Source organism: Zingiber officinale, chromosome 4A (assembly GCF_018446385.1).
Source record: "Zingiber officinale cultivar Zhangliang chromosome 4A, Zo_v1.1, whole genome shotgun sequence".
Classification (NCBI taxonomy): domain Eukaryota; kingdom Viridiplantae; phylum Streptophyta; class Magnoliopsida; order Zingiberales; family Zingiberaceae; genus Zingiber; species Zingiber officinale.
In genome coordinates, this window is record NC_055992.1 from 158,807,115 (window position 1) to 158,824,099 (window position 16,985).

Sequence of the window (16,985 nt, forward strand, 5' to 3'; positions counted from 1 at the left end):
TCTCTTGTAAAAGATCTACAAAAGATTAAAGAAAGAGATTAGATCTCTTTCCTTATTTGTAGATTGGAGAGATGTTTTATTTTCTCTTTAAAATTATTCACATGATAATAAAATTAAAATTATAGAAATTTCCTTTTATTAACCATGAAGAGATTTTTAAAGAGAAATTTTATTTTTTAAAATTTCCGGAAACAAATAAGGAAAGTTTTAATTGTTGATTGAAACTTGTCCAATTTGCTTCCTCTTGATGTGGCCGGCCATTAGAGTTTATTTGGGAAATTTTATTTTATTTTTCTCAAATAAATCATATCAAGGAAATTAAGGAAATTTTATTGTAAATAAATTTCCTAATTTGCTTAGGCCAAGGAATATAAAAGAAGGGGTAGGGGTGCCTTCATGAGACACAACCTCTATTATTTTCTCTCCCTCTTTTGTTCCTTGGTGTGGCCGGCCATCCTCTCCCTCTCTTCCTCTTGTGGTGGCCGAACCTCTCTCCCTTCCTTGGAGCTCTTGTGGTGGCCGGATAATACACGGAGAAGAAGAAGAAGAAGGAGAGAAAGCTAGCATCTCTTGGAGCTTGGTTAGTATTTTGGTTTTCTTCTTTGGTGAAGCTCTTCCTTTGTGGCCGAACCTTGTTTGGAGGAGAAGAAGGTGGTTGGTGGTTTCTCATCTCGGTAGATCGTTGCCCACACAACGTCTGAGGTTAGAAGAGGAATACGGTAGAAGATCAAGAGGTTTTTCTACAAGGTATAACTAGTAATTTTTATTTCCGCATCATGCTAGTTATTTATGGAAATAATACCAAATACAAGAGGCTTACGTTCTAGTATTTCGAATATGTTTTTTTTTCGATGCTGTGTTCTTTTGTTTTTCTTTTCCTTGTGATTTGATTGTTCTCTTTGGTTAACCTAAAGTTATTTTAGGAAATTAAATATTAGCTTTCTATAAAAGGTTTTGTCTAGTCGGTGGTGGTTGCTCCCATATCCAAGAAGGCCATGTGCCTCGCCACGTCAGTACTGGGAATCAATTATGGAAATTAATATTTAATGGAATTAATAACTTAAGGAGACTTGGGTCGAACGTGTTAAGTTCCGCAGGAGATCCAAGTCAAAACCTAAAAGAACAAATAGATTAAGTTTTGGATCAAACGTGTTAAGTTCCGCAGGCGATCCAAAATTTAATTTAAAAGAACACATGGTAGCTAGGAAAAGGTTCAGACCTTTGTACAAAATTTTTGTACAGTGGAACCTATAGGTTTTCCGAGTAGCAACCAACAACATTAGCCAACAGCAATAATAGTAATACATAATACAATGGTAAACCTAAACTTGGATTTATCAAGATCAGCTGGATGCCTTAGATTTCTATCTGAAACACGTTTTTTGAAATGCCACTGCATATTTTCAGACGTCTTGGATGACATGAATAACCGTTGTAATCTTGGTTTTAACGGAAAATACCAAAAGACTTTGGCTGGAATTTTAACCTCGAGACATTTTTTTCCACCTTTAAATGATCTCCTTGATGATTTCTGTAAATTTTTCCATCTTGGAAGGTTACACACTATGCAAACCTGTTCATTCTCACTTTCCCCCCAATAAATCATGCAATCATTTGGACAAGCGTGTATTTTTTCATAATGAAGTCCTAAACTAGAAATTAATTTCTTTGCTTCATAAAATGACTTAGGCACTTGAGCTTCGAATGGAAGTACTCGGCGAAGGAAGTCCAACAATGCTGTAAATGACTTATCACTCCATTTTCCATTCACTTTCAATTGAAATAACTCAACAAGGAACGACAGTTTAGAAAACTCTGTGCATCCAGTATATAGTTGTTGTTTCCCTTCCTCTATTAGTTGATAGAAATCTTTCACATTAGAATTCATCGGTGTATGACTCGTTGATGCTCCAATGTAATTTTCATTACTTGTAGATCCTTCATGCATTCCAAATGCATCATGCAACATTTCTTGTACCATGGGTTCATGGCTAGTTACTTCAGAAACTTGTTGCACCGAGCCATGAAGTTCTTTGTTATCATGATGTTGTACAATTAGTTTTTCTCCATGAAAATTCCAGATGCGATAATCTTGTAAGATACCATTTATCATCAGATGTTCGTGTATTGTCTCACGATCATGACTCAATGAGTTTATGCATTTGCAATAAGGACATGGTCTCGTGACATCTGGAGCCGCATCACTAAATGCATAACGTAAAAAATATAGGATTCCCACCCGATACTCAAGATTGCCATGTGGCGCAGCCATCCATTACTTCTGCATAATTTGATGATGTTCAATAATTTATAAAAGTTAACACATTGAAGCAAGATTTATCAAAATTAAAGAAACTTCGTAGATAAAATTTCAAAGAATTCAACAAACATATATATAAATACAATTCCTAAATATAAAAATGAAGCTTGGCATCATAGACACGCTGTAAGCAAACTACAATAATAAACTTGAAAAATAATAGGGATAACTTGTAGAAAATGATGAATTAAATTAAGGGATTCATTGAAAAAATTTATAAATCTACCGGCCAACAAAAATTAAACCATAATCGATTATAATTTTTATCACCATTAACATATAAAAACATTATCACCATAGGAAAACTAAACCAAGAAATTACCTCAAGAAACAAAATCAAAGGCGATTTATGATGTGGATGTCGAAGGATGATGCTAGGGTGCAATTAATCTGATGTGTCTCTAGAATAGAGAGGATCGTTGGAACATAGATGGTCGATAGAAAAGAGAAGGTCGCTGGAACAAAGAGGGTCGCCGAAATAGAAAGGTTTGCTGGAATTATGAAAATAATATGAGATGCAAGCATGTTTTTTTTTATTAATCTCGTATGTACCCTTTAGAAGCGGTCGTATGTAACCTTTAGAAGCGGTTCTAAACCGGTTCTAAAAGTAATTATAGGAACGGTTTTAATAACCGGTTCTATATGTGTCCAATAGCAACGGTTTACCAACCGCTTCAATAAAAAATCAATTGAAGCGGTTTTAAGAGCGGTTAAACTTGACTGATTCTATTGGGTCTGCTTTTACAACCGCTTCATCAACCGCTGCAAATATTGCGGTCCTAATGTCCAGTTTTTTTGTAGTGTCTTCACTGGTCTCGGACCAGAATATCGGATCTCTTATCTCCCCTGTTCGGAGTTGAGCGGTCTTCACTGGTCTCAGACCAATATATCAGATCTCTTATCTCCTCCGTTTGGGATCGAGTGATCTTCACTGGTCTCAGACTAGCATATTGGATCTCTATCTCCTTCGTTCGGGGTCGAGCGGTCTTCCCTGGTCTCGGACCAGCATATCGGATCTCTTATCTCCCCCATTCGGGGTCAAGTGGTCTTCACTGGTCTCGGATCATCATATTGGATCTCTTATCTCCCCTGTTCGGGGTCGAGCGGTCTTCACTGGTCTCAGACTAGTATGTCGAATCCACTACAAAAAAACCTGTAAATAACGACGAAATTCCTGACTGAATTCAATTCAGTCAATGATTACCGACTGAATAAATATCAGTCGGAAAACTACCGACTGAATTAAATTCATTTAGTGATTTCCGACTGAATTAAATTCAGCCGGCACATACCGACTGAATGGAAATTTCTGTCAGTATTTACTGACTGAATTTTTTATTCAGTCGGCAAATCCTTTAATGGGTTCGGATTGCATTTACAAGTGTTTATGTTTACCGACAAAATGTTAGTTCCGTCGAAAATTACAGACGGAATTGGTAATTCCGTCCATAATTTCCAATGGAACTAACATTCCGTTGGTAAATGTCGGTATTTGATTTGGGAGGTATGGTTCAGGGGTAGGGGTTACCGACGGATTGTAACAGTCCGTCGGAAATTACCGACGGAATTGTCATTCCATCGGTAAATGAGAGTACAAATTAGGGCACGCGGTTCCACTTTCCTCTCCCCGTGAACTCGATCTCCTCTCCTCTCCGCATCCTCGGCGATCGACAACCGAAAATCTCGGCGTCTAGCCTCGTGTCCTCTCTCGTTCTCAGTGATCAGTAACAGGCGACTCTGGTATGCTCCTTTCCTCCCTCTTCTCTTCTGTTTGACGCGCATGTCGATCGCAGGCGTCTACTCTGCCGGTGCCTGCTCCCCAGGCAATTGCTCCGCCGACGCCTGCTCCCCAGGCGATTGCTCCGCTGGCGGCTGCTCCCCAGGTGCCTGCTCGCAGCTGGCCGCAGTCCCCTACTCGCAGTTGCCAGCAGGTCCCTGCTCGCGGCTGCCCGCAGACCCCTGCTCGCGACTGGCTGCAACCTCCATGCTCGCAGCTGGCCGCAGGCCCTTGCTCACGGCTGACTGCAGACCCCTGCTTACATTCTATAAATTAGATTTATTTTACTTGCATTATCTTTTGTTTAGTAGACTTAGTTTCATTATATGTATTGTTATTTCATTTAATGAGCATTAAAATGGTTTATTAGGTAACAATGTATATGAACAAAACTTGGATGTACAATCGATTAGAAAATAGATTTCTCAGAGCTAATTTTATTGCTGAAGTTGAACTGTTCGTGAACTTTGCTAAAAGTCATCCAGAATGTATGAATGGTGTCGAGTTACGGTGCCCCTGTAATCATAAAAAAATGTCAAAATAGAACTTTTCGTGATGAGGATACCATAAAAATGCATTTATGCAAAAATGATTTTGTGCCAAATTACTACAATTGGTACTGTCACGGAGAACCTTATTTAAATGAACCAATTGGGCCTTCTGGTGGTTCATCATCTGGGACAACTATTACCGCTCCTGAAGCATCAACTAATATTGATATTACAATGCAATCAATGGTTAATGATGCAATGAATGCAGTTGATTATTCCAATATAGATGAAATACCAACACCTGAATATCAACAACTATATGAGATGTTAAAGGCTAGTGAAAGAGAAGTGTGGGAAGACATTCCTTCCGATCATTCTCAACTATCAGTTACTACAAGGTTATTGAATATGAAAGTAGAACATCATTTTTTTGAAAGATGTTACGATGACATTTGTCAATTGATGTCAGAGTTGCTCCCTGCTGATAACATAATGACTGATAGCTTCTATGAAATAAAGAAATTGATCAGAGGTTTAGGTTTACCTATAGAGAAGATTGATTGTTGTATAAACAACTGTATGATATTTTGGAATGAAGACAGCGATCTAAATGAATGTAAAATCTGTACTCACCCTCGTTTTAAGCATCGTACTCACATACCAGGGAAGAAGAGGAAAAATATTACTTGGAAAGTGATGTATTATTTTCCATTAACTGCTAGACTTCAACGCTTGTATCCATCTGCAGCTACAGCTTGCCACATGACGTGGCATTATGAGCATGGGCACGAAAGAGGTATAATGCGTCATCCTTGTGATTCTCTTGCATGGAAACATCTTGTTACTGTATTTCCCTCTTTTGCAATGGAACCACGTAATGTGAGATTGGGACTTTCTGTAGATGGATTTCAACCATTTGGTCAGTCAGGACAACAATATTCATCTTGGCCAGTTATATTAACTCCGTACAACTTACCGCCATGGATGTGCATGAAAGATGAATTTATCTTCCTTATCATGCTATTCCTGGTCCAACCAATCCCAAAGATAAGATAGATATTTTCTTACAACTTTTAATTGCTGAGCTGAATGAATTATGGAATGTAGGGTCGATGACTTATGATATTGCAAGTAAAACTAATTTTTACATTGCATGCTGCCTTATTATGGACGATCAGTGATTTTATAGCATACTCAATGTTGTCAGGATAGAGCACGGCTGGTAAATTAGCATGCCCACATTGCATGACAAAGTCCGATGTATTTTCATTACCTTGTAGTGGGAAGGTATCTTGGTTTGATAATCACTGTAAATTTTTACCAGTTGATCACCCTTTTAGGAGAAATAAGAAAAATTTTCTAAAGAATGTTGTAGTCAGAAAACCTCCCTCAACAATCCATGCTTCAGGTGAAGAAATCATTGAACAAATAGATAGTTATGGATTTCTCCCAGTATCTCAGCCTAATTCTGAAGAGATAAATAAATATCTTGTTAGGATGTGCAAGTGCGGTTGGAAGAAAAGGAGCATTTTCTGGGAGTTGCCTTATTGGAAGTATCTACTCATTCGACATAATATAGATGTGATGCATGTTGAGAAAAATTTCTTTGATAATATTTTCAACACTATGACGAATGCGCTTAGAAGAACAAAGGGCACTGCAAAATCACGTAAAGAATTAAAAGAATTAGTCAACAGACCAGAGTTGTATCAGAATGAAACAAACAATAAGTTTCCAAAAGCGTGTTATACATTGGACAAAGATAGTAAACAAGTTTGATGTAGTTGGTTAAAAGAAATTAAATTTCCAGATGGATATGCTTCGAATATGGCTCGATGCGTTGATATGAACAAGTTAAAGATGTTTGGAATGAAGAGTCATGACTGCCACGTGTTCATGCAAAGACTTATTCCAATAGCTTTTCATGATTCACTTCCCAATAATGTTTGGCAAGCACTTACGGAGTTAAGTCTGTTTTTCAGAGATTTGACAGCGAGGTGTATTATGACGACCGATATGCTTCGGCTAGAAATAGAAATTCCTCTCATACTTTGTAAGCTAGAGTGTATATTCCCACCTAGTTTTTTTGATTCAATAGAATATCTACCAGTACATTTACCATATGAGGCACGAATAGCTGGTCCTGTTCAATACAGATGGATGTATCCATTTGAACGGTTTTTGAAAAAATTAAAGAATAGTGTTCATAATAAAGAAAAAGTTGAAGGGTCAATATGTAATGCTTATCTGGTTGAGGAAGCATCTTCATTCTGCTCCTATTATTTTGCTGATCATGTTAAAACCAGACGAAACAAATGTCCTAAAAATTTTGACGATACTTGGAATATAGACCCATCGATGCTTTCTATTTTTAAATTTGTTAGTAAACCAATGGGTGCATCTGTTTCTAGATGGTTAACTCAACAAGAATACCATGCTGCAAGAACATACATCCTCTTAAACTGTGATGAAGTCAAACCATACATCAAGTAAGTTAACTTCCCCACTCAAACTTTAATCTCGTTGTATTTGTTTTCTTAATATCCGAATTGCCTCAAAATTACCTTAATTCACAGCTTGTATGAACAACAATTATGTCTACAAAATCCATCAATGAGTGCAAGTCAGGTTGCTGAAAAGTTAGAGACTGAATTTGCATTATGGTTTCAAATATATGTAAGTTAGAGAAATTTTCATAATTCTTCATAAGATTAAGTTCGGTCCTAATTTATATCATATATCTTTTGATTGATGAAAGACAGCAGAATATCAAATGTGCAAGATGATAGAATATTGAATCTTGCATCAGGACGCCTTCGCCAAATAATGGTCTACTCTGGTTACTATGTTAATTGTCTCAAATTCCATGTAACACAACGAGATTCACGGAGATTAACTTATAATTCTGGTGTTTGTATAAAAGGATCTATCGACACCAATAACACTGAGTTTGATTACTATGGTATACTTGAGGAAATTATAGAAATTGAATGTCCAACATTACCTATAAAAAGGTGTGTGTTGTTCAAATGTTTATGGTATGATCCGACCCCAAGAACAGGTATCATAATTCATCCAAATTATAATTTAGTTGAGGTTAATGCAAATAGAAGGTTCAATAAGTTTGAACCTTTCATTTTTGCAATACAAGCGAGTCAAGTTTTTTATCTTAAATATCCTACGAAGAGAAGAAGAGCTAGTGAATGGTTGTCTGTTTGTCGAATGAAGTCTCGTTCGATCATAGAAATGCCGAACATCATTACTGCTCAAAACCATGATGCATTTTAGAATGATGAAGTAGAGAGACATTCAGTTGATTCACAACTCCCATCTACATCACAATTACTTGTAGATGTTAATGCCACTGACGAGGAGCTAGATGATGGAGAGACATCTAGCAGTGAGGATTTTGCTGACCTAACAGAGTCTAGCGACGATGACTTACAAACTGTTGATGTTGAGTAGAAATATTTCCAGAGTCTTGCATTGATGAAATTTTAGCATTATTGTTCATCAAGTAAGTTATGCTTCAATCTTATTTTATTGCCTGATTATCATGTTAGTAAACTTTATTATGATGTGTTGTAATGTTATTTTGTAGATATTATATCTCATGGCAGATCATCCAGCACCACCACTTCGTGGATCTATAGTTCTTAGGGTTGTTGGAGAGTCGTAAGTATTTTTTATTTATTAGTAATTTATGTTCTTTTTTTAAACATATATCTTATGTCTTAAAATTGTTTATATGCAGGTTTACTCCTGACGGACATCGAGTATCGACATATATTACAAGAAAATTTAAAGAAAGAGTCTGCATTGCTGGTACTACATGGAGACATGTAGATAGTGAGACTAAAGATTTTTATTATAAAGAATATGTGGTAAGTAAATTGAATATGTACAATATATTTATTCTTTAATATACTAAATTTTTAATTTCTAATTGCAGAAAAAATATACATGGAAGGATGGACACGAGGCAGAATTTGCAGCGACTTGGAATATTTACTATGCCAAGTTATACAAAGACCTTTTATATTATATGAGAAAGGATGTCACTAGACCAGCTTATGTATCCGACGAGATTTGGAGTGCATGGATGACCACTTGGTCTGCAGAAAGATGACAGACAAAGGCTCTAAAAGCTCAAGAAAATATGAATACAGAGTCATGTGGCCTGAGTACCGGATCTGCTCGGCATACATCAGGATCTCGATCTATTGTTGAGCACGCCATGGATCTGGTGAATTGAATTTAATATTTTGTAAATTAAATTTTTATTTATTAACAAGCTTGTATATTGTGACCCAACTTATTTGTGCATGCAGGAGCGTTCTTTAGAAAGACAACCCACTTGCCTGGAGGTCTTTCTCAAGACTCACAAGAGAAAAGATGGCACATATGTAGATCTTCTATCGAAGAACATTGGGGTTTGAATTATTAACTTTATTATATTTAATCGTTATTAATGATTAATTAACTCTAATAATTGTGTACAAGATATAAATTGTATATTTTTTTTCTACACAGGAGGAAATGACAAGTAGGGTTGCTCAGGCATCTCAACCACCAGTAGAGGGTGGGGAGTCACAGGATCTATCCACCCAGCAAATAAATGAAATTTTTTATGATGTTGTGGGTGGAAGGACAAAGAACGCCTCCTTCTACGATCTTGGCTCCCAGACCAAGGTGGTATTTGATCGCTTGAGGACTCATCGGGGTCGTGTCAGTTCTTCTTCTTCTTCTTTTGAGGTGGAGTCATTAAGAAAAGAAAATCAAGAATTGAAGACTCAGATGACTACCATGGATCAGAGGTAGGAGGAGAGATGGGCTGCTCAGGAGTAGACATTGTCCCAGATACGAGCAGCCATTGCTAGATGAGACCGATCATAGCAGCCCCAGTCACAGGAGCTCCAGTCACAGCATGGTATTGAGTCATAGGAGACTCAAGACCCATTAGACCCTGCCGATGATTAGATTTTTCTGAGGTATATTCAATTACAACTTAATTTTTTTTCTTAGTGCAATCATCCTAGTTGTTATTCTGTTCTCCTGTGTGAAATCATCTAGTCTAAATTCGGTTATGGAATGCATGTCTCATATGTGTATCTAGAGGTTATTCATCTTGGTGACTACTCTACAGTTTGCTTCATGTTTCCTAATTGTTCTTCATTAGAAATTAGGAACCCTTGTATGCTTAAAGTATATTGTAGTTGTTTTTAGGTTCTAGATTCTTAAGGGATTTTAATTTATCATATATTAATTAAGTCAAATATAATTATTCTATTTGGATATTCTTAGATATTTATCTTAAATTGTATTACATTTTTCAGGATTCCATATTGATACATTCACCACCGTACTATCATTGGATATCTACATTATAATCCAGGTATTTTTTACATATAAAATTAGTTATATATTACAATTTTTATTTGAGTTATATATTACATTTGTATCGATTCAGTCTGATTATAATCTCTTATATTTGACTTTTAAAGGATTATATTTGGATATATGTGTAGCTGATGTATCATGGTAAGTTTGGATATTTTGTATTTGACTTTCACTTGTCAGTACTTTTGGATGTTTATGATTATCAGTACTTGATATTTGGATAGTTATGTTTTATTTTGTATTGAGTTTTGGAGATATGACCACTTATTAGTATGTTTTGTATTGTTTTTTAGATAGTTTTATCATTTGTTGGTGAGCGTATTGTATATTGTGTTGGTTGTTGGTTGTATGGATTGTGATTGATGTATGACTTGTATTTGTGTTATCATCGTTTGTGATGGTTTTTATTGTATAAAAATTGTATATATGATAAGTGGGAAATGCAGAGGAGGGATTTCAAATTTTTTACTACATATTGCCGACAGAATTCAATATTCCGTCGGTAATTTTCAACGGAAATCCACATTCCATCGGCAATTTATCGAATTGCAACAGGGCATTTTCAATATAATGCCGATAGAATGTTGAATTCCGTCGGTGATTCCCGATGGAATATTGAATTCCGTCGGTAAGTCCCGATAGAATTACCTTTTCCGTCGAGAATTTACCAAGTACTGCATTTTATTCAGTCGGTAACCTCCGTTACATTCCATTTGCTTTTGCCGACGAAATAAGTTTTCTGTCGTTAATATATACGGACAGAATTCATGGATTCTGGCTTAGGTGTCGTTGTCATATTTCAGCCTACGTGCTGTCTTTTGGATCCATCCTGCACCTGACTCCGTGCCATCGCCTCCAGATCCGGCTCCTCAGCTGACTCACATTTATCTACTCTTCACCGGTCTACCTGAGGGCGTCCCCTGGGCCAGGGTACGTCACCGTACTTATCCTTTATTTATTTCATTATTCCACTATTCATTTGGTCTGTTTCTTATATATTATTGGAACCTGTCTCGAGTATCGGGGTGCTAGGGATCGGGGTAACCCGATTGCTGTCTACAGATAGTATTGACCAGAGAACTTCTGACGACTCGATCAACATAGAAGGCTGCCTAACATATCCATCATCTGGATCATGATGACCGTCAACATTCCAAACCATGTCATTTTATATATATTTATATAACCTGAGGGATAACCTTTCGAAATCGCAGCAAAGCTAACTAGCTAGCGTTCATGGCTCCCCCACCACACTCGCCGTAGTAGTCATCGGAAAAGTAGCTTAATTTCCGGTGAGAATGTTGTGAGTAGGGTCAGCATCGCTTGAGCGAGCGTGCTGCCACTTTTGCCTTGTGTTGGGTTCTTTAATTCATATTGGACCCGATCGAGTCAGCTTCGCAGACAGCAGGATCATGGAAGAGAAGTAATACTTAATTCCTTTCAGGTTCAGCGAGTTATTTTCACTTACATTTTCAGACGATGGAACCATTTCATGACATTCCAATTGCTTCTCTAAAAAAGTATTTTTTCTTCTTAGATGATTTAAATATAGATTCAATACATTAACGATTTTCTTAATAATAATCTCATGAATATGAAGGAAGATATATATAAATATATAAACATCAGGCGTATAATGGGATAAATTTTAAGTCATCATGTCATGCACCCATCATCTATATTACACCCTGAAGCCTTATAAAGAGTATTGTCAGGCCCGGCCCAGAGGCCGGGCCGTCCTGGGCGATTGCCCAGGGCCCAAGTTTGGGAGGGGCCCATAATTTGAGATGTTTATATAATATAAATATTAATTGTTTTAAAATTTTTGTAAACCTTGCATTGTGCAGCCGCTGTTCCGCCGCCGCACAAGCCAAAGCTCTTGGAGGGGCCCACAACTTATATATGTTTATATAATTTATATATATATATATATATTAATTATTTTAAGAATTAGGTTTTATAAATCTGATACTGTTTGTCCATTGCACCTGTTCTTCCGTCGTCGCACAACGGCACAAGCAGACAAGCTCGAGCAAATTACAATTTCCATGAGCCCTCTCCTTTTTCATATTCTCTACTTCTCAGTTTTCTCTTAAAATTTTTTACAATTACATCACTTTTCTTTTAGCTTTCTTTTTTTTTTTCATTTTTATTTGCTCTCCTTTTTATCGGCGACTCCACGACAGCGTCACAGCGAAGCTGCGCCTTTGCCACAGCGAAGCTACGCCTTTGCCACTTCTATACACGGCTGCACCAGCACCTTCTGCACGCTGCACCTGAAGGTTTTAAATGGATTAGTAATTTTATCTATCGAAAAAGAGATTTTAAAATTTTTTGAAATTACTCATATTATAGATGATTTTGTATCTAGAAAAAATTAGAAGACATTAATATAAATAATTTTTACTTTATGAAAAAAATTAAAGACCTATTTTGATCGTTTCGCCCTGGGCCTCCGGATTATTAGGACCGGGGCTGAGTATTGTCAAACATCTTCAGTTCTTCTCAGATAACAAAAATTAAGAAAAAAAAAATAATCATATTATTAAATTTAAAATTAATGCTGAAAAATACAAAATATAAAATATTATATAATTAAGTTAAGAATTCACTCTAAATTTAAAAGGAGCAAAAAAAATAAATTATCTTAAAAATTATAAATAAATAAATATATATAATCTTGCTGCGTTGATTTTGAGAAGTCATCCGGAGGGTAATGCTTGGATAAGCTAGGGAGGGAGGATGTGATTAACTTGACGACTTAAAACTTTGGAGCTCACGAAGGAGGAGGCATATTTTACTTGGCCACAACATATATACATTTGAATTCTTTTCCCCACTCTTAATTTCTTTTATTATACTTCAAAGCATCTTATTATTAGTATTGTTGCACATCAATAATATTTCTCTTTAAACAACCTAAAAATACCAACACCTCATCGTCTACAATATGTGAGAGATCATCTTCTAAAAACAACATACTCTACTTCAATGAAATTAATTAAATACACAATATTTGTATATACAACTATACTAGTGCATATTAATTTGTATCCCTACTCATCATACTTTTAGAGTCGAGTTAGTATATTCAATTAAATTAAAATATACACCAACCTCAAAATTAAATGCCTCTAAGGGATCTAAAAAATTTAAATAATTAACTATGAAATTTAAAATTACAACAGTTATTCGAAAGATAATTAATTATTTTATAATTATTGTCCATTATAGCAACAATTTTAATCATTTCTATTTTTTTAAATATTTTTCTAATACCCCTTAATGAGTGAATTAGTGGGCGTGGATGGCTTATAACTTCCATTAGAAAACTTTCCAAAACATCTACTCTTATAGAATCTCAGTTACGGGCCGGCAGGGCATTTCCTTCTAGTTGAATGAAAAATCAGGTACGTTGGTTGCTGGGCGCAAGATGCCGCTTGCAAGAAGAGTGTCCGGCGATGGCCGGACCGGAAGCGCGCCATATATATGCCGTAAATTAATTCTGATACAGATTCTCATGACTCGTTCCTCTTGTAGCATGCAGGGAACTGAAAATTAAACGAGCGTTTCTGTGAAAGCTGAAAGCTCCTGCAATTCTATTTAATTTGAGCTACAATATATAATAATTTCCATGCGATGACTTCTGCCGTATATGATATATCCATAGTTAGCTCCATGAGACTTGAGTTTGACGGCCAGCAGATATGATCAAATTAACGATCTTGTGGCCATAATTAATTAATTAAAGGCCCAATATATAATATATAATATCGATCCAGTACTCCATTATTGTTAATTTCTTGGCAACTACGCTACGAGTCCAAGACGACTAGTTCAGAATGCGATCGACAGTGCAATCAGTAAAAACCTTCACCAGCGAGTGGTGCTCGCCTTCATTCGTCGAGGCAGCAATAAATCCATGGTAGATTTATTTCCGGCGTATATATATATATATTGCCTGTTTTTCTCTCCTCCGTGCAATCGCATTGCGTGTTGTGTACAAATTTTGAACTGTTCAACGCTATATATATGTCCCAATCACAAATTAATGGAAACGCATTGCTACCGATCGATCTCTTATTTATACATGATAAAGAGAGACTATGCATTATCCATCTAATTAATTGACACATCCAAGAAGAAGAAGAAGAAGAAGATGGTGAGGTTGTGGGTCGTGCCGCCGGTGGACGTCCACAAAACCCATTCAACGTGGCCACCACCGACGATGACCGGGATGTTCTATGTGCTTTGCGGGGTGGCTGCAGCAGTATCCATTTTGGCTATTGTCGTCTTCAACTGTCTCGAGGATCCTACTGTAAATAAGACCAAAAGAAGAAGAAGGAGAAGAGACGGAGGGGGCGACGGCGGTGGAGGGTGTGGAGATGGCGGCGGCGGCAGTGGAGGGTGTGGTGGCGTTGGGCACGGTGGGCACGGCGGGCACGGTGGGCACGGCGGTGGAGGCTGTGGTGGTGGCGGTGGCGGCTGTGGTGGTGGTGGTGGCGGTGGCGGCTGTGGTGGTGGGGGTTGCGGTGGAGGCTGATTGAGGGTTTAGCGGTGGTGGTTTATAAGGCGGCCGTGGTAGACTGTGACAATAGTTGAACAATTTTATGTAAGCCAATTATTTTCTTTTCTATTTTATTTAATTAGCAAAAGTATCGCTTGTAAAAACAATCTTTGCTTTCTGTGTGCCCCCACGGGCGGGATCAACTGGTTATGACATGGATTCTTGCAGCATGAGTCGAGAGGTCGAGGGTCTGCGGCAGCAAATGCGATAACATCAATATCTGTCCGTGCTAAACACCTGAGACCACCATATCATAGCTGGGCCCGTATTCACCGTGATTTACTCCCTCTCATACTTGTGGGCCCGGGTTGAGGGGGCCGCTAGGTTGACGGTTCCAACCTTTTACAGCAATCTTTGCTTTCTGTGTGCACAATTAATTTAATGCTCAGTTTACTTTGAAATTCAAATATCAATTAATAATAGATTTTATTTCTCACATATTTTTTTCATACTCTTTCTCTATTATTGTTCTCATATATTTTTTTTTTTTTTTGATATTCTTTCCCTATTTTTCTTCTTACATGCTATTAATCTATTTAATATTTGAGTGAGACCTTAAGTATGTAAAGGTTAATGGGATATTTAATAAGATCATGATTGATTGAATATTTGATAATTGAAAGTCTAACAAAAATTGATAAAAATAAAATTCAGATGGATTGCTATTGATCAGATATTTGAGTTATAAAATTCAACATGATCATATTAGATCCAACATACATATAAAATTAATCTCTTCGGGGTGGTGCGATGGTTAAGATATGAGGTGTTGTCACATGAGGTCTTGGGGTCAAAATTTGATGTGACCGAGCATGATTTTCCTTATATCTTGGTCATTTACACTAATGGCTAGTAGTCATCCATGATTTACCTCCTCCGTGTTGATCTAGAAATGACGAATCATATTTTTACCACATGAAACTAACGATGAATCACTGCTTCCATGGATGTAGTACAGTGATATGTAGAGTAGTGATAAAATACTTGAGTAAATATATAAAAAATCAAGTAAAACAGCTATGATCTATCTTTTGAGAGTAGAAGTGATTCGTACATGGGAGGTGGAAAGATATAGTTGACACGATCCAGTCTTCTTTGAGCTGGTTGCTGACGCAGAAGCTAAGCTTCATGAGAAAGTAATTTTTGTGAGACCAGATCTTTTGGTCATAAAAAATGGATTAAGGGATCATTCATTTTCAATTAATGTCGGATTGTATGGTTCGATCGTAATTGATTATGATTTCTTTTTAAATTTATCGTTCTCATCATATTATAATTTGGATTGGAGTAGATAATCAAAGGCTGCCTGAAGGCTGCCAGAAATAGATAAGTGTTCATGTTACCGAATGCTGAGCACGGAACGACTTCTGATCAACCGCTCCGACCTAAATTATAATTTAGTAGCATGATGAATTTAAGAAAAAATCATAATCAATTATAATCATATTGTAATTATAATCTGACCATAATTGAGAGGTCCATCCTCTAATTTATTTTTTTTTATGGACGAGGAGATTTGCTCCTAATTTTTGTGGGCTTATTATTTGGTTGGTGACTTTGAAAAGGAAATGGGAGGAGTTTTATTCCTTACGTTGCGTGTGATGAACAAATTTTGAACGGAGTCAAATGCTATATAGCTGTGTCTCAACCACAGACTATACAAGCAACGTGTTCTGATTGTATTGTTAAAACAAATAGATAAAAAAACATATAATTGCTTTTGGATAACCTTATTACTATAACCTTAAAAAGTACTTATATAAATCGTCTAACTAATAAATAAAAAGATTAAATATGGACTATAATCATTATAAACGTAGTAATTAATGATTATAATAAATTTAAAAATATTATTTTTTTACTGATTTATACTGATGACGTGATATATATGATAAATTTTGATGGATTAAAATCAATTTGAGATAAGGGTTTTGGTTTTAGGGGAATATTGTTCATGAGTGGAGGGAGAGAAGGGATCCGTGTTTTCTCAAACGCCGCCGTGGAGGGCTTTCACCACCTAGCCATCTCACTTGAAACCTCATAGGTCGCTCTCTCTCACTTCTTCTCTCTCGTGATCATGATGGTAAAAGATGAATATGTTTGTCCCCAACGCTCCTATCAATCCGTCTCAAGACCAACACGTAGGAGGTAAATCATGGACGGTTATTAGTCTTTGGAAAGTAACTAGTACATAAGGGAGACATTTATCTCGATTTTATCGAGATTCGAACCCCAGACTTTATGATGACGATACTTCATACGCTAGTCACTAGATCCATCTAAGGAGACTTCTCTCTCACTATCACGCTGCTAGAGGGGGGTGTTTCTTTTCTTTAATTCATATTGGACTCGATCGAGTCAGGTTCCCAGACAGCAGGATCGTGGAAGAGAAGAAATACTTTAATTTCTTTCTGGTTCAACGAGTTATTT